The 21,575-nt window shown below is 50.9% G+C and overlaps 1 pseudogene; it reads left to right on the top strand.

Moving 5' to 3' along the window:
* Positions 1-9,422: 9,422 nt before the first annotated feature.
* LOC119316455 lies at positions 9,423-13,912 on the top strand (annotated as a pseudogene).
* The last annotated feature ends 7,663 nt before the right edge of the window (positions 13,913-21,575 follow it).

The following is a 21,575-nucleotide window of genomic DNA, read 5'->3' on the forward strand; positions in this document are numbered from 1 at the left end:
CTCCGCGGTGACCTCAACCGTCTAGGATGCTCAAACATCCAAGAGTAACAAGATCCGCAAGGGATTAGTGGGGGAATCAAATTTCTCTTGGTGGAAGTGTGGATCGAGGCCTTCTCAACCACTCCCGAGCAAATCAACAAGTTTGATTGGCTAGGGAGTGAGATCGGGCAAAAATGGAGCTTAGAGCAACAATGGAGCTTAGGGTTGGAAGAGATAAGTCAACGGGGAAGAAGGGGACCCCTTTTATAGTGAGGGACAAAGATCCAACCGTTATCCACCTACCAGCCCGCGGCCAGCGGTACTACCGCACCAGGCAAGCGGTACTACCGTGGGGCCACGCGGTACTTACGCTTGCTGCCAAGCGGTACTACCGCAAGGTCACGCGGTACAACCGTGCAGGCCCGCGGTACTACCGCTGCACCAGCAACAGCTAGGGCAGACCTGTGGCACAAGTGCTGAGGGCGGTACTTCCGCGGGCGCGGTACTACCGCTCCCCCTTGCGATACTACCGCAAGGCAGGAACCCCCCGCCTGGGAAGCGAGTGGATAAGGAAACATCCTTGCCTACTTCCGCTGAAAAACGGAAGAAGCAAAAACCCGACACAGTACTACCGCAGAGGGGCGGTACTACCGCCTGGCAGCTGAGCACGATACTACCGCGGAAGGAAAGCGGTACTACCGTGGTAGGCGTAGATGTAAAAAATTAGATCCGCCCCTACTACCGCGTGGGAGCGGTACTTGCCTGGTGGGCCACGGTAGTGCAACTCCAGGGGAGCGGTACTACCGTGGGCACCTGCGGTACTACCGCGCCGCAGCATGGTACTACCGCTGGTGCCTACGGTACTACCGCTCATCTGGGAGCAGTACTACTATGAGCCAACACAGCAGCCAGAAACAAGGTGACGAGATAACAACGGAGGAAGCTCCAAGGTGCAGGGGAAAGGAGGGGACAAGGAAGAAACGTGTACGTGATTATTCCACCCAAACCTCTCCGACGCGGACCCTCTCTTAATAGTACGGCTTTCCTACGACTCAAATCCACCAAAAAGAAACGTAGAAAAGACGCCGTCTTCAACAGTCTTCGAGGGGCACCCAACCGTCTTGTGCCTAGCGATGAAATGTCTGGGATACTCAAGGCACACGATTAGTCCGAAAACGCATTGTCATCAACCACCAAAATACCTTAGGGATAAATATGCCCTTACAGTCCCGTACCCAATAAGATGGATATGTATGTGTGTTAGAGAGAGAGAGGGAGGAAGAGGGAGGGAGTGTTTGTGTGTGTGTGAGGATTTGGTGGTAAAAAAGGTCACAAATGTCACTTGATATGTATGAAAATATTAATATTAAACTCTTAAAATTAATGTGGCCCCGTTGCAACGCACGGGCATTCTTCTAGTACTTACTAGTTGAACTTCTATGTGACACTCTCTGCGTCATGGAGTCGACCTTTCGCACAGGGCGCAGCTCACCTGAGCTGGCCCATTATGAAGTGGCATTTCCCGAGGTGAGAAAACATCCAAAATTAGCCAGCAAGAACTGGGATTCGAACCTGAGAGTACGTTGTGGTGCGCGGGTTGTGCTAGCCACTCGGAATGACAAGCTCCTATGCAAGATATGCAACATGGTTGTTAAAGATATCCTTGGGAGTACCAGATATTTCCCCAAGGGCCTTAACTGCCGAAGGGGAAGAGGATAACAGTTGGCAAAGCCGAATGCACCATGCCTGATGAAAACAAAGTACAAACTACTCAGCCTGGAAACAAGGTTCTAATTGCAAAATTTAGATTTTCACAACAGGTGAATATGTTCGTGCTTAATTCTCTCCTCTAGGTTTAGAATGATGCTTAATTTAGATCAGAAGTGGCAACAAAAGACCAGCTACATCCCCCCTATACGCAAGTAGCAAAAGGTGCCCCCACAAGTTATTGGTAGGTTGCATTCCGGGACCACTTCGATTTTATTTTTCATTTTCAGAATGGTACCAATCAAAATGCGTCCACTAGCGAGCAAGAAGCTAACAACTCTAAGAAGAAGAAACAAGTCTGAAGCATTAAGAAGTAATCATAGTATCTGATAATTTTGAGGCTTTAGGTTTTCATCTACTATAGTTGTTGAGCTGCTGGCTCCTTTTGCTAATTGTGCACCGCTGAGTGAATCTGCAACAGTAAACACAGTAATTCAGTTAGCCAATGTTTACCTGCTCATGACCTTGCATTGCGGTTTGCTGGCCAACACTCAGAGCTGGACCACAAAATTCAACATAAAATACTTTAGAAACAGAAGCAAAAGCATGTTAGGTCGAGTTAGTAAATTTTCTTCTCGGAAGAAGATCGCAGTGCATGCAATTTGTAGAGAGGGATTCTAACATGAAACAAATGGAAATTAGAGCAAAATCCATTTTTCACATTTACAACATTTAGCAACAGGAACAGTGTTGTTGTGTTGAGCAACAAAAATAGGATTTTCTTGAGCTCTTCTATGGCGTACATTTTTCGCGTTATTTGACCTTTTGCTTGGCAAAACTCTTGCCTGAATGTTATTTTCCTCCTATTAAAACCTAGCACTTTGGATAGCCGTTCGAAAAAAGGAAATAAACAACAATCTTCAGGTCATGAAGCAAAAGATAGAGTTTGTTTACTGAGGAAATAAGTTGGATTGAAAAATAGTGGGTCACTTTTGCAGAAAACATGAATGAAAAACTAGTAGATGTGTGTGTTTGTGCCTTCAGTTTTGTTATAACCAAGTAGTTTTTCTACCTCTCCTCCAGTGAATTTTGTACTAGGTGAACATATTCTTACATTGTATTTTCTTAAATCTCATAAATATATTTTTAAATCATGTGAACATTTATCTTTAAATGTCACGGACATTATTTTGAATGGCAGGAATCTTTTTCCAAAATTATACGTACATTTTTTTACATTGTATAAATTTTTTAAATGTGACGAACATAATTTTTTGCACTGTGTAAACACTTCTTTACAAATATCATTAACATTTTTTGTCACATTATAGCTTTTGAATGGTATCAACATTTTCTAAAAGTTACGGGGACATTATTTTAGCACTGCATGAACTGTTTTTAAATGTGCGATGAACGCTTTTAAAAATTTGAGTAAATTAATCTCTAATATGCAATCATTTAGAGTATTTCCAATATATTATGTAAGAAGAAAATATTTCCAATATATAAACAAAAGAAGAACAACAATAATCAAACTAGAGGTTACCCTCGGGCGAGTTCATGCTCTGTCTTTGCAGCAGGCCAGACAACGGCGCAGAGGGGTCAAAGCGACTGGGTCGGACCATCGGGCGCAAAGTGAGTTGTTTCTTTTTTGTAGCACGCCACGTGGAAATCCCAAAAAATGCACGACCAAGCAAGGAATCTTTACCTAATAATAAAGCGTCAAGTGCTTCCAGCCGTACAACGTCAGCAATTTTGCATAAAAGTCCATTTGTTTATGAGAATTCAACCAGTGGTCCTATTTTTACGTGGCTAATCCAAAAAAATGATTTTTTCTTACAAAAAGGACCCTGCTGGGCCTAGCCAGCTGCGCGGCCCATGCGGCGGATGAATGGGCACACCTCTCGGTCATCCTCATCCCGACCGCAGGACATGCAAGTGGCGACGCTTTGTTGGTGGTCTGGGCGATTGAATCCTACGGTGGGGCGAACTGATCGAGGCGGAGGGGCACGAGGCCGGCGGAGATGTGCTGTGCCGGAGGCGGGGCAAGCTTCAAGGCAGCCCATGCGGCGGATGAATGGGGGCTCCTCTTGGTCGTCGTCCTCCCGACCGCAGGACAGGTAAGAGGCAACGCTTGGTTGGTGGTCTGGGCGGCGTGGATCCGACTGCGGGACAGACAGATCGAGGCGGAGGAACACGAGGCCGACGGAGAGTTGGTGGGCTGGAGGCGGGGCGAGCTCCAAGGCGGCGGGGTTGCTCCATGGCGACTCTCTTCCCTAGAGAAAACAAAGATTGGAGAGAAAGAGGAAAAGGAGAAGGGAAAAGCAGAGAGAGAGAGAGAGCTTACCCCTTGGATCACGAGGGCATGATGGTTAAACTAAAAATTAACCAACTTGTTCTGCAAATCAGTCAATCAACCATTCATTCGCATATGTGTGCCCACTGGAGGTGAAGCATGGGCGATCTTGGGTGACCGTAGCAAGTGGCAGCGGCCGTCGATAGGAGGCACATGCGAACGAACACGATGGGAATGGCACACAACAGCGCACGGCTCAGCATGGCTGGAGAACGGCATCGGTGCCCGTAATGCATAGTAGGGCATCGGGGATTTGTGGGCGTTACACGGTTGAGGTGGGGCATTGAGGGCTCGATCGAAGGTAGCGCGTGTGCTCGGCTATCGGGTGTGCAGGCACGGCGGCATCTGTGGTTGCATGGCGATGACCGGCGCTAGCAGCGAGCTTGGCAGCGGTGGTGCAAGGTGCGATAGACACAACGACACAACTCAGCATGTACAAGACCTATCATTCACTGATTGTTGTCGATGCAAGCATATAGGAAATTCTGATGAGGAATGGATATACGAGTTTATAGGTATATGTACACTTTGCCAAACGTCCATAATGCACTTTTATACGTTTTTGAGAGGGGGGGGGGGGTTGTACCCTTTCCTCTCTTTCTCCGTCTCTTTCTTTCGAATGGCGCGCGTCGGAGTAACAATGTACGGTCACGTGGATGACATTGATCGGCATTGGATCTGCACATGCAGTAGAGCGGCGGCTCATGTTGAGCAGGCTGGCGACACCTTGGCCCTCTCTATTTTTCTCGCTGGCTCCCTGTATGGCTTTATCAACGAGCCTACGTACAATACATCTTCACAGGACACCGGGTCCACTGATTCAATTTCTCACTACCTTAGGTTAGTCATATGGTCTCGCACTTCCCTCCCTAAAAATCCCACTTTGCTCGCCCCGCTAGCTTCTGACATGATGGATGGCGTGTTAAGTTTATTCTCCCGGTGCAGCACACAAGCGTACTTACTAGTTGAACTCCTATATGACACTCTCTGCGTCAACGAGCCTACGTACAATACATCTTCACAGGACACCGGGTCCACTGATTCAATTTCTCACTACCTTAGGTTAGTCATATGGTCTCGCGCTTCCCTCCCTAAAAATCTCACTTTGCTCGACCCGCTAGCTTCTGACATGATGGATGACGTGCTAAGTTTATTCCCCCGGTGCAGCACACAAGCGTACTTACTAGTTGAACTCCTATATGACACTCTCTGCGTCAGGGAGTCAACCTTTCGCACAGGGTGCAGCTCACCTGGGTTGGCCCATTATGCAGTGGCAGTTTGCAAGGTGAGAAAACATCCAAAATTAGCCAGCGAGAACTCGGATTCGAACATGAGACTATGTTGTGGTGCGCAGGTTGTGCTAGCCGCTTGGAATGACAAGCTCCTATGCAAGATATGCAACATGGTTGTTAAAGATATTTTTGGAATTTGCGAACAAAGTTTGTGAACATGATCAATTTTTAGAATACGTGAACAAATTTCGAAAAGCTGGAGCATGTTTCAAATTCCTGAATAATTTTTGAAGTTGTGAACAAAATTTGAAATTGCAAACATTTTTGCAAATTATGAACAATTTTTTTCAAAACACAAACACTTTTTGAAGTCACGAATAATTTGTTCAAAATGCATTTTTTTCCAAAATTAAAAAAATATGAACAAATTTCAATGACAGAATATTTTTCAAATTCCTCGAACATATTTTGAGTTCGCGAAGAAATTGTCAAAAAGATGATTCTTTTTTTTTCAAATTTGTGAACACATTTTGAAAGTAAGAACAATTTTGAAATTCCCAATAATTTTCTGAATTTGTAGACAAAAACATAAAATGCGAACCTTTTGAAAATCTGAAATTAAATATTTCCTGGAATTTCAAACATTTCTTCTAAAATAAGCTCACAAATTTCAAAGTCTAAACTTTTTGGAATTTCTAAACAAAATTTCAAACCAGGAATTTTTTGAAAAACATGAACCAAATTAAAAATACAAACATTTTTAAATTCCTGAACATTTAGATGGAAAGGAAAAAACTTGAAAAAAAATAGGAAATAAAAGAAAAGGGGAAAGGGAAAAAATGAAAAGGAAAGTAAAATAAAAAGGAAAAGACAAAAGAAGAAAGAAGGAAAAAGGAATAGGAAATAAGAAAGGAAAACAAAAAATAAACAGAAAATAAGAAAAATGGTTCATGAACCTTCTAGAAGTTTCCCAAAACTGAAAAAACCGGCTGGAAGCCATCCAAAATGTTCCCAAAAACGGGATGGGTGGATGCGCGTCTTGCTGCTAAATGAGCCAGCCCATGTTTCAGTTCCTTGTCCGATTCCACGTAAAGGAATGGAGAGTGTACCTTGACCCTGCTCCTCCAGTCCGGGTGGCATCCGGTCGGGCATGGCAGCCTCCCCCTCCAGAACTAGTAAAGATTAACATCGATGGTGCATACAATGTAGAATCGGGGAAGGGAGGATGGGGGCTTGTCTGTCGCGACTCCCACAATGAGATTCTATTTGCCGCGGCGGGTTCCTTTGGATTTCTTTCGGACGCATTGCATGCTGAATCTTTGGCCCTGGTGCATGCTATCAACACCACTGATCATCTGGGAGTGGGCAAAGTTCAGTTCGAAACGGATTGCTCAGTACTCCAACGTGCTGTAAGTACTGGGGACTTTGATCTAACACCGTTGGGACAAGTATTCAGAGATCTAAATGCCAAGCTCCTAACTCAGTTCATCCAGGCTAGTGTAGTACATACACCACATGAATGTAACAAACCAGCGCATGTGCTAGCTTCGTTCAGTACGGGTCTAGCTACTGGGACTAGTGACTAGTGGTTTGAGAACTATCCCGATTTTGTAACCCGTCCTATAACCGGTGACCTCGCCGTGCTATAAATGGAATACGACTGTCCCATCTCAAAAAAAAGCCGGCCCGTGTTGATCAAATATGTGCGGTTTGTTGACAATTTGACGCAGAATGCGTCAAATAGGAGATCCAATTGAAGTCCCACGTGCAAAATGGTACAGGGCGCACACACCCTGTTGCCATCCAAGTGCGTTGTGGCCCAATATCTGTCCTCCCGCCGGTTTTTTGGGCTGGGTTATCTATGGTTTATTTTTCACCACTTTTTCTGTCCGGCTTTGATTGGTTTCCGTGTTTTTTTCTTTTTCCCATTGCTTTTTCGTTTTACTTTTTATTTTGTTTTGTTTTTATTTTTCCTTCTATTTTTTTCTTGTTAGATTTTTCTTTCTATTTTCTCTTTTTTTATTCATTTTCAAATAATGAATTGTTTTCATTTCCGTGAACCTTTGGAGATTAGTGAACTTGTCTTCAAATTCGCTAACATATTTAAATTTTGTGAACATTTTATAAAACTGGCAAATGTTCTAAATCTGCAAAAAAAATCAAATCTTCGAGTTTTTAAAAAAATTGTGAACATTTTAAAATTCTGAGAACTATTTTTCATATCTTCGATTTTTTTTCAGAACTATTATTTTCCAAAATTCTTCCAAAAATTGAAGTTTAAATGCAACTTAACTAAACGCTTTCCTTTGTCCACCAATCCAAAAGAAGTACAATCTCACTCATTGAAATGGGAAAAGAAACTCCGAGCTTAGACTAAACTGACAAATTTTTTTGGTAAATTAGTTCGATGCTCTGCTTGTGGAGCTACATTATTGGAGTACTGAAGAAAAATCTATTTTAGTTTTGGTACAAACCAACTGATGCCAGCAAGTGTAAAATTTGTTCTTACTATATTCTGCACAATCTACCAGAAAAAAAGTCCATTTACACCCCCCCCCCCCCGCGCGCGTGTCTGATGGATCAATCTGAGTCAAGGAAAGGGCCTGAACTGTCGAAGGTGAAGAGGATAGCAGTTGGCAAAGATGAATGCACCATGCCTGATGAAAACACTGTACAAACTACTCAGCCCAGAAACAAGGTTCTAACTGCAAAATTTAGATTTTCACAACAGATGAATATGTTAGTGCTTAATTCTCTCTTCTAGGTTTAGACTGATGCTTAATTTAGATCAGAAGTGGCAACAAAAGACCAGCTACAACCCCCCTATACGCAAGTAGCAAAAGTGCCCCCACAAGTTATTTGTAGGTTGCATCCCAGAACCACTTTGATTTTTTTTTCATTTTCAGAATGGTACCAATCAAAATGCGTCCAATAGCGAGCAAGAAGCTAATTTCTCTAAGAAGAAGAAACAAGTCAGAAGCATTAAGAAGTAATGTAGTATCTGATAATTTTGAGGCTTTAGGTTTTCATATACTATAGTTGTTGAGCTGTTGGCTCCTTTTGTTAATTGTGCACTACTAAGTGAATCTGCAACAGCTAACACAGTAATTCAGTTAGCCAATGTTTACCTGCTCATGACCCTGCATTGCGGTTTGCTGGTCAACATGCAGAGTTGGATCATAATATTCAATAGAAAAGACTTAATAACCAGAAGCGAAAGCAGGTTAGACAGAGTTAGTAAATTTTCTTCCAGATAGAAGAGGGCAGTGCATGAAATTTGTGGAGAGGGATTCTAACATGAAACTAACGTACATTTGAGCAAAATCCATTTTCACATTTACAGCATTTAGCAAACAGGAACAGTATTGTGTTGAGCAACAAAAATAGGATTTTCTTGAGCTCTTTTATGGTGTACATTTCTCACATTATTTGGCCTTTTTCTTGGCAAAACTCTTGCCTGATTTTTTCCTCCTCCTATTAAAACCTAGCACTTTGGATAGCCGTTCGAAAAAAAGGAAATAAACAGCAATCTTCAGGTCATGAAGCAAAAGATAGAGTTTGTTTACTGAGGAAATAAGCTGGGTGGAAAAATAGTGGATCACTTTTGCAGAAAACATGAATGAAAAACTAGTAGATGTGTGTGTTTATGCCTTCAATTTTGTTATAACCAATTAGTTTTTCTAGCTCTCCTCGAGTGAATTTTGTAGTAAGCCTTTAATTTTTTAACTGCTGTGTGATGTGTCGTCAGTCAAATCATGTCTCTCAACTGTCAGTTTTCTTGTTTTTGTACTTCGTACCTAAATTTATGAAATTTGAATGCCCTTATGTGCATGCATGAACATGAGCATTGCTGTTGGTTAATTAGTTTTTGCACGTACACCTGTGCTGTGCATGAGCTATTTTGCTCGTGTAGGTACCAGCTGGTGTGCGTATCCGTTAGGCTCATACATACGACGTGAGCCAGCAAATTCAGAAGAAAAGTACGTACAATTGCCAGAAAGTGATGCTTATCTTATCGTCAGCATCGCCCGTGCTGACGTGCACGCGGAGCAGCCTACCGATCGAACTACCTCGCGTGGCGGGGCATCGTTATCTAGCTGCTGCTTATACAAGGCCACAGCCACATTACAACTCACGCACCACCACCAACACACCCGGACGCACGCATGCACAACGGCGTGGCTGCCTCTGCCGCCGACGACATTGCCGAGCTTGCGATCACCTCGCTTCCCCTTGACATGCGGTTCCGCCCGTTCCATCTGAGGCAGTACGGCGGGTTCTGGCTCCTGGAGGAGTTCCTCGTGGTCGTTCTGGCCGTCCACTCGGTCTTCGAGCCGAGGCCGTCGGATGTCCTCCTTGCCAGCTTCCCAAAGTGCGGTACCACCTGGCTCAAGGCTATCGCCTTCTCCACGCGCAACCGAGCCGAGCACCCACCATGTGACCTCAACCACCCTCTCCGCCATGGCAACCCCCATGATGTCGTCAGGTACCTGGAGATGGCGTTCGCGTAGTCGACGGACGACAGTGGAGCAGTCGATGCGTTCGCGGTGCTCCGTTCACCACGCGTGGTCGCCACACACCTTCCCTACTCTCTCCTGCCATGGCGCATCTCCGCGGAGGAATCCGGCTGCCGGATCGTGTACATCTGTGTCAGCGCCCTACCTACAGGAGGAGCACCAGGGCCACGAGCGGAGGCAGCCCAACAGAACCGGCCCAAGAGGGAGCGAAGACCTTGCCACAAGTTCACTGGGCCTCAATGGATCTCATATCTCTTCGACCTGAGCAAGATATGATAGGGTGGAGTAGGTGAGAGGAGACATCCTGGCTTGGATCATACTGGCGGCGACGGCTTGTAACCTGCTCCCCTTTCTTCCTCTCTGCTAGTTCATCTTCCTCCTAGCAAGATTGTATCCCAACCTGTAATGATCCTGTTTAATCCAAAGATATTGAGAGAGTAGCTAACACGAGGTATCAGTCGCCAACCACCATCCTTCCTTCATTGTCGCCCTGGAGACGCGCCGCCAGACGAGCGACCGACAGCAGTCGCTCGCGACCATGGATCCCGCCCTCAAATCGTACCTCGACAAGCTCGCGGATACCTTGACGAAGGCCAACGAGGAAACCCGGGCAGACATCAAGGAGCTCGCGGAGCGGATCGACCACCAGTCCACACAAGTGGACGCTCTCACAGCGTGGAAACCGGACCTCGAAGCCCGCCTCTCCAAGATCCAGGAGACGGTGGGCATACTCCAGAGCGGGCGGCCTTCCGCGGCGACCGCATCCGCTGGTGGATCGAAGAAGACGGATCTCCCTGATCTGTCACCCATCGACGCGATCCATGGGCCCGATGGCCACGGCAAGTCGCTTCAACCACGGGGTGGGTTGTCGGCGGGCGGTCGTCCCGCCGGCGACCTCTCCGGCCAATGGTATGCTAAATTTCCACACCCCCATCAATTACCAAGAGTCTGATCCATCCCTAGGTTCTAGTTTCCCTTCGGGTCATCTTATCGCGGGGCTAGGCTAGGCTTCCCCATCACTCTCGTTTCCCCAGTTCTCCGGTGACAACCCAAAGATATGGAAAACTATGTGTGAGCAGTACTTTGCCATGTTCCAAATTCATGACACTTATTTCGTTCCTATGGCCACCCTGCATTTCACTGGTTCAGCAGCCATCTGGCTGCAATTAGTCGAGGGGAAACTTGCTGGTCTCGATTGGGAAGCATTCTGTACCTTGCTATGCACTCGATTTGGACGCGACAGGCATCAATCGATTATCCATCAGTTTTATGCTCTGCGTCAAACTAGTTCTATGTCTGATTACATTGAGCAATTTGAAAACCTCATGAACCATCTTATCTCCTATTCTGATGTTGTCCACCCACTTTATTTTCTGACGAGGTTCATTGAGGGATTGCACACGGATATCCGTACTGTGGTGATGGTACAACGACTCAAGGACCTCGACACTGCTTGTGCACTCGCCATTCTGCAGGAAGAGGTGGCTGAGGGACAGCGAGGATCCTGGCACAACCGACACAATGCGACATCCTCTTTGGGGCGTGCTCGACCTTCAATACCATTGGCGCTACCTCCTCCACCGGGTCGATCACCGACCACCTCGCCAACATTAGATGATTGCAGAGGGACAGAGGCAGCTCGTGCTGGGAGTGATTCTTCCAAGATCACGGCGCTGCAAAATTTCCGCCGAGCCAAGGGATTATGCTTTAAGTGCGGCGAGCATTGGGGCCATGATCACATCTGTCCACCTACAGTTAAGTTGCATGTCATTGAGGAGATGTTAAGCTTGTTCAACCTGGATATTATTGAAGAGGAAGCTACCACAATTGAACAACAACAACTTCAACCGGATACAAATTGAACAAGTGTGGCAGCTCTCGACCAATGCAGTCTCGGGAACTGAGGCGCCCAGTTGCTTGCAACTACACTGTTGGCTATAGGGACAGAAAGTTCTGATGCTGGTCGACTCCGGTAGTTCAGCCTCGTTTGTTTCTCATCACTTATTGCCCAGCTTGCAGGGAGTGCATACTATGCCCAAGTCTGTTAAAGTGCTTGTAGCCAATGGATCTAAGTTGTGGTGCACTCAGGAGGTCTTGGGATGTTCTTGGTTTGCACAAGGGCACGTGTTCTCCACCAATTTCAGATTGTTACCCTTGGGATCTTATGATATCATATTGGGCATGGACTAGCTAGAATACCATAGTCCCATGCTCATCGATTGGCCAAGCAGACGTATGCAGATTGAACATGAGGGATTCACGGTGGTTTTGCAAGGGGTAATATCCAACGCAAGCAAATGTGAGACTCTGAATAGCGTGCAGCTGGCAAACATGGAGAAGCAGGCAGCTGTAGCCTACGCTATACACATCTGTTTTGCCACTGATTCAGATACAATCACTGAACTCAATTGCACAGAACTCCCGCCAGAGATTGTGCAGGTACTCTTGGACTATCAGGATATCTTTTTGGAACCTACGGGATTGCCACAAAAGCGTGCATGTAATCACACAATTCCCCTGATGCAGGGAGCACAACCAGTTAACATACGGGGCTATCGACACAAACCTGAATTGAAAATGGAGGTGGAACGACAAGTGGCAGAAATGTTGAAGGCTGCTCTTATTCAAAGGAGCAGCATCCCATTCTCCTCTCCCATCATCCTAGTCAAAAAGAAAGATGGCACCTGGCGCATGTGTGTCGATTATAGATGCCTGAACGCCATGACCATTATCAGCAAGTACCCAGTGCCAGTTCTCGAGGACATATTGGACGAGCTATCAGGGGCACGCTGGTTTTCCAAATTGGACTTGCGCTCAGGATATCATTAGATTCGTCTAGCAGAAGGGGAGGAATACAAAACTGCATTCCAGACTCACTCTGGACATTATTAGTATAGAGTGGTACCGTTTGGCCTCGGTGGAGCACCGACAACCTTTAATGGGGGATTGACTGTCACTTTAGAACCAGTGCTATGTGTCTGCGCCATGTCTTTCTTCGACGATATTCTCGTCTTTAGTCAGTCTCTTACTTTGCACGTGCAACATCTACGACGGGTTATGGCTCTGCTATGAAGAGATCAATGGTATGTGAAGAAATACAAATGTGTGTTTGCTCAGCAAGAAATCAAATACCTCGGCCACACAATATCTGCACAAGGGGTAACAACAGACTCTGACAAGGTCCATCAAGTGGCTGCTTGGCCTGTGCCAACATCGGTCAAGGAGGTTCGAGCCTTCCTAGGATTGGTTGGGTATTACCGGCGCTTCGTTCACCAATTCGGTATGATAGCTAGGCCATTAACTCAACTCCTACGCAAGAATGTCCAATTCCAGTGGACGGAGGCCACCCAGTCAGCCTTCAATGCTCTTAAGGTCTCCCTGACATCAGCACAAATCTTGGCTCTTTTGGATCTCACGAAAACATTCGTCATTGAAATAGATGCATGTGAATATGGAGTGGAAGCAGTGTTACAACAGGAAGGGCATCCCATCGCGTACCTCAGTAAAGCATTGGGCCCTCGCACCAAAGGTCTCTCAACTTATGAAAAAGAATACCTTGCCATTGTACTAGCGGTCGACCACTGGCGACCCTACCTATAGTTTGGTGAATTTTTGGTGAAAACGGACCAACGTAGCTTAGTGCACTTGGAGGAACAACGCCTCCATACCCCATGGCAACAGAAAGCCTTCACCAAATTGCTTGGGCTGCAATACCACATCTGCTAGCAGTCGATGCGTTCGCGGTGCTCCGTTCACCATGCGTGGTCGCCACACACCTTCCCTACTCTCTCCTGCCATGGCGCATCACCGCGGAGGAGTCCGGCTGCCGGATCATGTACATCTGTCGGGACACAAAGGATGCATTTGTTTCCTTGTGGTTATTCGCCAAGAAAGGGGCGGTCGTCGTTGCACAAGCTCGAGCCCGAGCCCGAGCCGACGAGGACACGGACATGCAGCAGCCGCTGCTGTACACATTCGAGGAGGCGTTCGAGCTGTTCTGCAACGGATTATGCGGGAGCGGCCCACAGTGGCGCCACGTGGTGGGCTACAGGGACATGAGCAGGAAGCGGTCGGAGAAGGTGCTCTTCCTCCTGTACGAGCAGATGCTCTGGGACCCGTGAAAGCATCTCCAACAGCCGTTGAACGCGCCGCACGCTAAAAACTACTTTGTCGCGCGCCCATCGCCTGGTTTGGCGCGGCAGGTAGCGCTGGCTCTAGCAGCGGCGCTAAAATGCAGAGCACGCGTGCAGCTCCAGCAGCACGCAAAAATGCAGCGCGCGCGACTCTCGCACAAATAACATATGCATTCCAAACACAAGCAAAAGATCAAACACAAACAAGATAAATCAACAATAAATAGTTCAATTTCATTATTACAACTCAAACAAACAGTTTATCATTCAATACAACAAATAGTGCAATAACACAACAAATACTTCAACAATACAACATCGAACGCACAAATCATGATGCTCTTTGTCGTTCATTCCATGCCCACCACTCCTCAATGAGATCCTTCTGAAGATCATCATGCGCTACGGCACGTCGAATGTCATGATAGGAGGCAACAAAACAGGCCACCCTTTCAGCCCTCCGTCGCACTCGCACGGGATGTCCCAAGAGCTCATATTGAGAGTAGTCTACATCTTGACCACGCTCATTCTCGATGATCATATTGTGCATGATCACACAAGCGTGCATGATGTACCAAAGCATTTTTTGATCCCAAAATCGAGCCGATCCTCTCACAATAGCAAATTGCGCATGCAAAATCCCAAAAGCTCTCTCCACATCTTTTCTAGCCGCCGCTTGAGCATTGTGGAAATCAAGATTTTTCTTACCTTCTAGTTTTTCAACGGCTTCACAAATGTTTGCCACTTGGGTAGATCCCTTCCGCAAGATAATAGCCATAGTTGTATGTACGGCCATTCGCTACAAACTGCACCGGTGGGAAATCACCATTTGCAATCTTATTCATCAGTGGTGACCGGTTGACAACATTGATGTCATTTAAAGATCCAGGCATTCCAAAGAATGCATGCCAAATCCAAGTTTCCTGATTGGCCACCGCTTCAAGGATTATAGTGGAACCCTTTTTTTGACTGTGGAATTGCCCATGCCATGCCTTTGGACAATTCTTCCAACTCCAATGCATGCAATCTATTGAGCCAAGCATACCTGGGAAGCCGCGGGCTTTGTTCGTCTTTAATAGCCTTGCGGCGTTGTCGGCGTTCTGGGAACAGTGGTCCCCAGACTTGCCTGCATGCGGCCCACGGCGTGGCTAAGCCAGCAGGCCGTACGGCCCGTCTTCACCAACAAAGCATCCAAGACCCTCGCGAGGGTCCAAGCCTCGCGAGGCGGACGATGCAAGACCTCTTCTGGGGTGGCCTAGCCAGGCAACCTCACGAGGAGCAGAGATATCAAGGCGGAGCAAACCTCACGAGGCCCTCGTGACGTGAGCCATAACGCACGACAGCAGGTGGGCGCCAGGCGGGCGCCAGCATGCGCAGTGTCCTTGTTTCCTTTTTGGTGCTAAGGAGGCTAGCGCAGGCGAAGAGTATCGAGGCATCAGGCAAAGGTTGCTATATTGGTGCAACAAGACCAAGACCAGGAGGACGTCAAGATGGAGGTCATCGTGGAGCCCAAGACGGCGTCACCACCAGAGCTTTTCGCAGGCGAAAACCACTTTTGTCAGGATAGCTTGTACTAGCTGCCCCCCTTCAAATTTGCCCGCCGTTGTTGGCTCCCTTCCCGCTCGATATTTGGGAAGAGGATCAGGGCCTATATAAGTAGAGCTAGCCACCATAGTAGAGGCATCTCATCTTAGCTTGGTCCAACCCGGACGAGAGCCTACTCACAAGAACACCTCAACCTCAGGAGGCTGTTCTTTCCTTGTACTGTTCATCATCAGCCCTAGAGGCAATCCACCACCACCACACTGGAGTAGGGTATTACACCACAACGGTGGCCCGAACCAGTATAAACCTCGTGTCTTTCTGTGTTGCGAGTTCGTCGAGTTCGTCCGAGAGATCTTAGCAAGCTAGGGCATACATAGATTGGTGGGAAGGAAAGACTTCGCGCGCACCCTAGTGTTCGAACCTTAAGGGTTTGCCGGAGCCCCACATCCGACATTTGGCGTGCCAGGTAGGGGTGCGCCGTAGCTCCCCTTCCATCAGTTCGTCGCTCCGTCGTCTCCATGGCGGACGCCCGCCGTGCTCGAGATGAGCGTCGAGTTGCCCTCACCGCCCGCGTCGCTCAGACGGCTCCCGTCGGCGGGCCACATCGTCGTTCTCCGTCTCCCGCCGCCAACGCTGCCACCAGCCCAGCGAGGAACGAGCAGCGGGCGTCCTCGCAGCATCCTTCGGTGCGGCAGGACGGCCGCACCGCCACTCCATCACTGACCCCTGCTGGATCTTCGTCTCACGCGCACCGCGCTCCCATGGAGGCATGGGCCGTGCTCCTTGCAGCGAACGAGTTCCTGCGCTACCGCCCCGTCGACGACCTCTACGAGGAGTGGCTTGACCGCGCCGCCGAGCTCGTCCGCGCCGCAGGGGGCTCTCCAGTGTTGTCCCACTCTTTGCCTCCCCCTCAACTAGCCACGGGCGACGGGGCTCATGGTGTGCCTCCACCACCTTAGCCCCAAGACGGCGCCTTGGCACCAAGGCGCGCGGCTCTGCGGCGTGATCCACCGCGCCAGGCGCCCACGCGCGAAGAGAGAAGCTGCCAAAAAATTCTGCGGCCGCGAGAAGCTGCACCTGCGCTCCCCACGCCACCTCGTCAAGACGGCGCACCGCCCGCAGCGGTGCAGCGCGGACCTTGTCAAGACCAAGCTCCACCTCCGAAGCAGGCCCTGGCAACCACAGCTGGCTGCCGTGCCTTCACCCCCGAGCTGCGTAGCGTCGCCTGGCTGGGCAAGTTCAAGTCAGATCTACCTCCTCGCTATGACGGTACCGCCGACCCCGCGGAGTTCCTGCAGCTCTATGAGATGAGCATCGAAGCGGCCAGCGGCGACGAAAAGGTCATGGTGAACTGGTTTCCCATGGCTCTCAAGGATGGAGCTCGCTCCTGGCTCCTGAACCTGCAGCACGGCTCGATCTCCTCCTGGGATGAGATGCGCGACCGCTTCGTCGCCAACTTCCAGGGCACTTGCGACCGCCCACCGGCCGTGGGTGATCTACGCCGCATCAGGCAGCAACCAGGGGAGACCCTCCAAAAGTACATCCAGCGCTTCAACAACACCCGCCTCAGGATCCGCAAGGTCACGGTCAAGGCCATCATCTCCGCGTTCTCTGACGGCGTCCGTGACATCAAGATGAAGGAAGAGCTCGCCATCCATGAGAATCTCTGCACATCTCAGGAGCTGTTCAACCTGGCGACCAAGTGCGCAAGAGTTGAGGAAGGGCGCCTCTCTCTCCTTGAGCTCCCAGCCGTGGGCGCGGAGGAGAAGAAGGCCAAGGCCAAGGACATGAAGCACAAGGAGGTAGTTGTGCTCGCAGCGGAACCCGACATCAAGCGGGGCAGAGATCAACCCGAGTCATCCAAGAACAACCGACCGTTCTGCGCCTTCCACAACCTGAACACCCACAACACCAGCGACTGTCAAGAGCTCAGAGCCATACGAGAAGGACGGTACGGTCGATGCCCCGAGCGCAACGACCGGGGCTACGGCCGCGGAGGAGGACATGGAGGCGGACGCTGGGATGACTGTGGCCCACACCAGGAGTGGCGCGACCGGCCTCGTGAGGACCGCTGGCAGGACTAGCCTCGTGAGGGCGCCTGGAGGGACCCACCGCGTGAAGATCGCTCCGAGGGCAGCGTCAGTCTTCCCCCGTTGCTGCCACCAAGAAGGAACGACGACCACCACCAGGACGAGGGGGCTGGGGGCTTCCTGGAGCCGCGTGCGATCGCCTGCATCTTGGGCGGCGCCCAGGCCCCAGCCTCTCAGCGCACCTTCAACCAGTTCGCTCGCGAGGTGAACGTGGCGCTCCCCAAACTCGAGGCCACGCACCCGCTCAGGTGGTCCCAATGCGCCAACTTTCAACTCGGCAGACCAGCTCAAGTGCGCAGCCACCGCCGGTGTCCTCCCTATGCTGTGCTCCCTAGTCATCAGCAATGTGCGGATCACCAAGACCCTCATCGACGGCGGCGAAGGGCTCAACATCCTGTCCGTCGACACGTTCGACAACCTCCAAGTGCCTTATAAACAGCTCCAGCCCACCAAGCCTTTCTCAGGAGTGACCGACGGCTCCACCACACTGATAGGGCAGGTCCGCCTGCCCGTCACCTTTGGGGGGCGCATGAACTACCGTACCGAGCTCATCGACTTCGACGTCGCGCACATCCGCCTGCCGTACAATGCCATCCTCGGGTATCCAGCCCTGGCCAAATTCATGGCAGTCACTCATCACGGCTACAACGTTCTCAAGATGCCAGGAAACGGAGGAATCATCACGGTCCCATGTGAAGATAGGGATGCGGTGTGCTCCCTCGAGCGCGCCTTTCAAGCCGCAGCAATCGATGACCCCAACGGCAGAAATGAAGGCCCTCTGGAGGCCATCCCCAAGAAGAAGCAGCCGCGCCGTGCAGGACCTCAGGAGGATGGCGTCGCGGCAGGAGCCTCGTCAGGACCAGCGCCCGCTCCAGGGGCGCCTCCCTCCATCGCATAGGAAGGCGCACCCGGAGCCTTCCTCGGGCAGGGCTCGGGGGCTCTCTTCTGGAGGGTCTCAGACCTTACCAACCTCACGAGGGAGGTGCTTAGGAACCACTTGGAGGCGTGCTTCACGGCACGTGACCCTCAGGAGAGCACAGGGCAAGGAGTGCCCACCACTCAGGAGTTCATCACCAGGACCACCTAGGAACTGCAAGAAGCAAGAGCCATGCGCGGCAACAGTCGCCCACGAGGCGCAGCTCCACATCCTGGTGAGGATGTTGGGCTGCGTGTCTGCATCGACGTCCCAGGGCTCAACAGGGCCGCATCTCAGGAGCGTTTCTGGCCTTCGGGTGTGGGTCGCTGCGAGGGCCCGCCGCACAACTAAGTTCGAATTCCTTTTGGCTTGCCGAGCGTGGCATCGGCCTATCAGTGCAACATGCGACATGTCCTAGCGGCTCAGGAAGCCAGGTACCACGCCATTATGGAGGAGATGGAGACGGTCTTCAGGGAACCTCCCGAGCCCCCAGAGCCTCCCGAGGCTCAGGGTTCTGGCGGCTCATGAGGAGTCATTTCTTCAATGCGCGCCTTCAGCTGCACCAACTCTACTTCGTCTACAGAACTAGGTGACATCTTCCAAGCTCGTTTAGCTGGGAGCGCCCCTCGGGCTGCATTATTCCCAGGCCGCGTGGGCCCGTCCCTGCGGCATGTATCCCTTTTGGTTACATCTTTAGCTTACCTTGTTGGGGGCGCCCCTCGGGCTGCATCATCCCCAAGTCGCTCGGGCCAGACCCGGTGGCATGTATCTTCCTGCATTTATCTGAATTGATCTGCTCTCCATGCTTAACCTACCAACTGCTGTCACCGGCGCGATTGCTTCCCACCACAGGTTTGTTCATCCTATGCAATCCGCTTGCACGTTAAAAGGGGGGCTCCTGAGCATCGCGACTCAGGAGCTCTTACTGGCTCTCCAGCCCTCACCCCATGGCCTTGACCATGGCATCGCGACCTGGCATACCAGCGGCGGCTCAGCTCACTCGAGGGCCGGGACCTGAGGACGTAGAGTGCTTGCATCTAACCGCCTTGCAGGGACACACAGTCACCAAGACTCAAGATCAGGCGCAACCCGCCTTGAGGTAGGGCCTCGTGAGTCCCGCGCTGGCTCACGAGTGCCCAGATACACCTCGTGCCGTGCAAGCCACGTGTCAGGGCGGGGATGTACACGCCCCGGGGATTCCTCCCGGAGGGCCCCCCATCCCACGCCCAAGTGGAAGCACCATGCTCCGCGCTGGCTGTCGACACTGTCGAGGAGCGGCTATACCCGTGCACAAGCGGAAGCACTATGCTCTGCGCTGGTGATAAACAACTAAGGGCAGCCCCACGGTCGTACCAACCTCAGGGAGCCCAGAGCTCAGCTCCCAGCCTTACCACAACACCTCCCCTCGGGAGAGCCACACTAGGGGGCTGGGCACGGGGGCTGTGCTCGGGTCACGCCCAAGCGCACGCCACCCAACTAGGTCCCCCGGACCTGGGCATCGCGCGCCCCTCCCGAGGCCTCGGCGAGGGAAGGTATGGAAATTGTTTGCACGTCAAGGGGGACTCCTGAGCATCGCGACTCAGGAGCCTAACTGGTCACGTAGCCTCTCACTCTTTGGTCTGTCCTGGTGTCCGGTCGGCCCAATGTCGATTGAGGTATGCGTGTGGCCAGGCTCTGCCGACGTAGAACATTGATCTATCCTCACGAACTCTCCCTATATGTTGTTTGCGTGTCAAGGGGGACTCTTGAGCATCGCGACTCAGGAGCCTAACTGGTCACGTAGCCCCTCACTCCTTGGTCCGTCCTGGTCTCCGGTTGGCCCAATGGCGGTTGAGGTGTGCGCAGGGCCGGGCACTGCCGAGGCAGAATGCAAAGCAAATAGGAAGGAAATCGCAAAATCTCAAAGCAAATATTACAAGCATATTGTTCTCACAATACCAAATTAAAAGTCTAAACGCCTCCATGAGGCCTGATACATGTCACAGGAACGAAACGGGAAGAATAGCCGCAGGTCACCCCTGGATATCGCCATCGCCTACGGAAGGTGATCCCTCGTGGGCAACGATGTTCTCACCTTCACCACCAGCCACAGGACCCGCGTCGTCGCCAGACAGAGGATCAGAGACAAAGCCGCGGAAGCTCCCCAGCAAGGCCTCCACTTGACCTTGTACAGCCGCGGCGGCAGCTTCGCAGTGATCTTCAGCCACAGGCTCCAGCAGCTTGTCAAGGCGAGCGCTGGGGTCACGGAGGTGCAGATGGCTGAAGACACGAGTCAGCGCGGCTGATGACAGGACGCGAGCTTCTGCTTCCACTGTAGGACCGAGGCCATCAACGACCTCCTCAAGCGCCTTCACCACGAGAGGAAGCAGCTGGACGGGGCCGTCCTCGTAGAGTGTCTTCAGCGCCTTGCGAGACCTCTTTTCGAGATCAGCAAAGGCCACGCGGTCCTCGGCCAGGACTCGCGCCTTGGCATCAAGATCGGCCTCCCTCGTCCCCATCTTCTGCTCCAACTCTTCCAACCGGTTGCGCTCGGCGGCCTGCTTCTTCCCCAGCTCCGCCAGCTCAGCATCGCGATTCTTGACGGCTTCCTCCCGAGCCTTCATCTTCTCCTCCTTTGCTTGGCGGCAGCGTGCCTCTTCGGCGTGCTTGTCGTGCAGGCTCTGCAACTCGCCCTCCAGCACTTGGCAGCGGTCATAGACGGCCTTGGCGTCTTTCAGCGTCGCTCTCACGATCGGCTGCAGCTCTGGCGGCTCCTTGCTTCTCCTCCTTGGAAGCCGCAGCAGCCTGGCCCAGTGCCGTGCGAACCGCCAGGTCGGAGTGAAGCCATCCAGAGGCCGACTCCAGACGCCCGGCCACCAGGCGCGGGTCCGCACTCAAGAGATCCGCCCGCAGCTGGGTCATCTCTGAAAGGGCACGCTCCAAGACAGCAGCGAGAGCAGAAGAACTAGGGAGTGGAGATGTTGCGGTGGGAGGAAGCGACACTGTCACCGGGGGTTGGGAGACCACGGGTTCCGGAGCAGCTGGGACCTCGTCAGCCGCGCCAAGCGCCGGCACCTCCGGAGCCCGCGGGGCCATGGGGGCTGATTCCACGCAGCGATGT

Source organism: Triticum dicoccoides, chromosome 6A (genome assembly GCF_002162155.2).
Source record: "Triticum dicoccoides isolate Atlit2015 ecotype Zavitan chromosome 6A, WEW_v2.0, whole genome shotgun sequence".
In the NCBI taxonomy this organism is placed as follows: Eukaryota; Viridiplantae; Streptophyta; class Magnoliopsida; order Poales; family Poaceae; genus Triticum; species Triticum dicoccoides.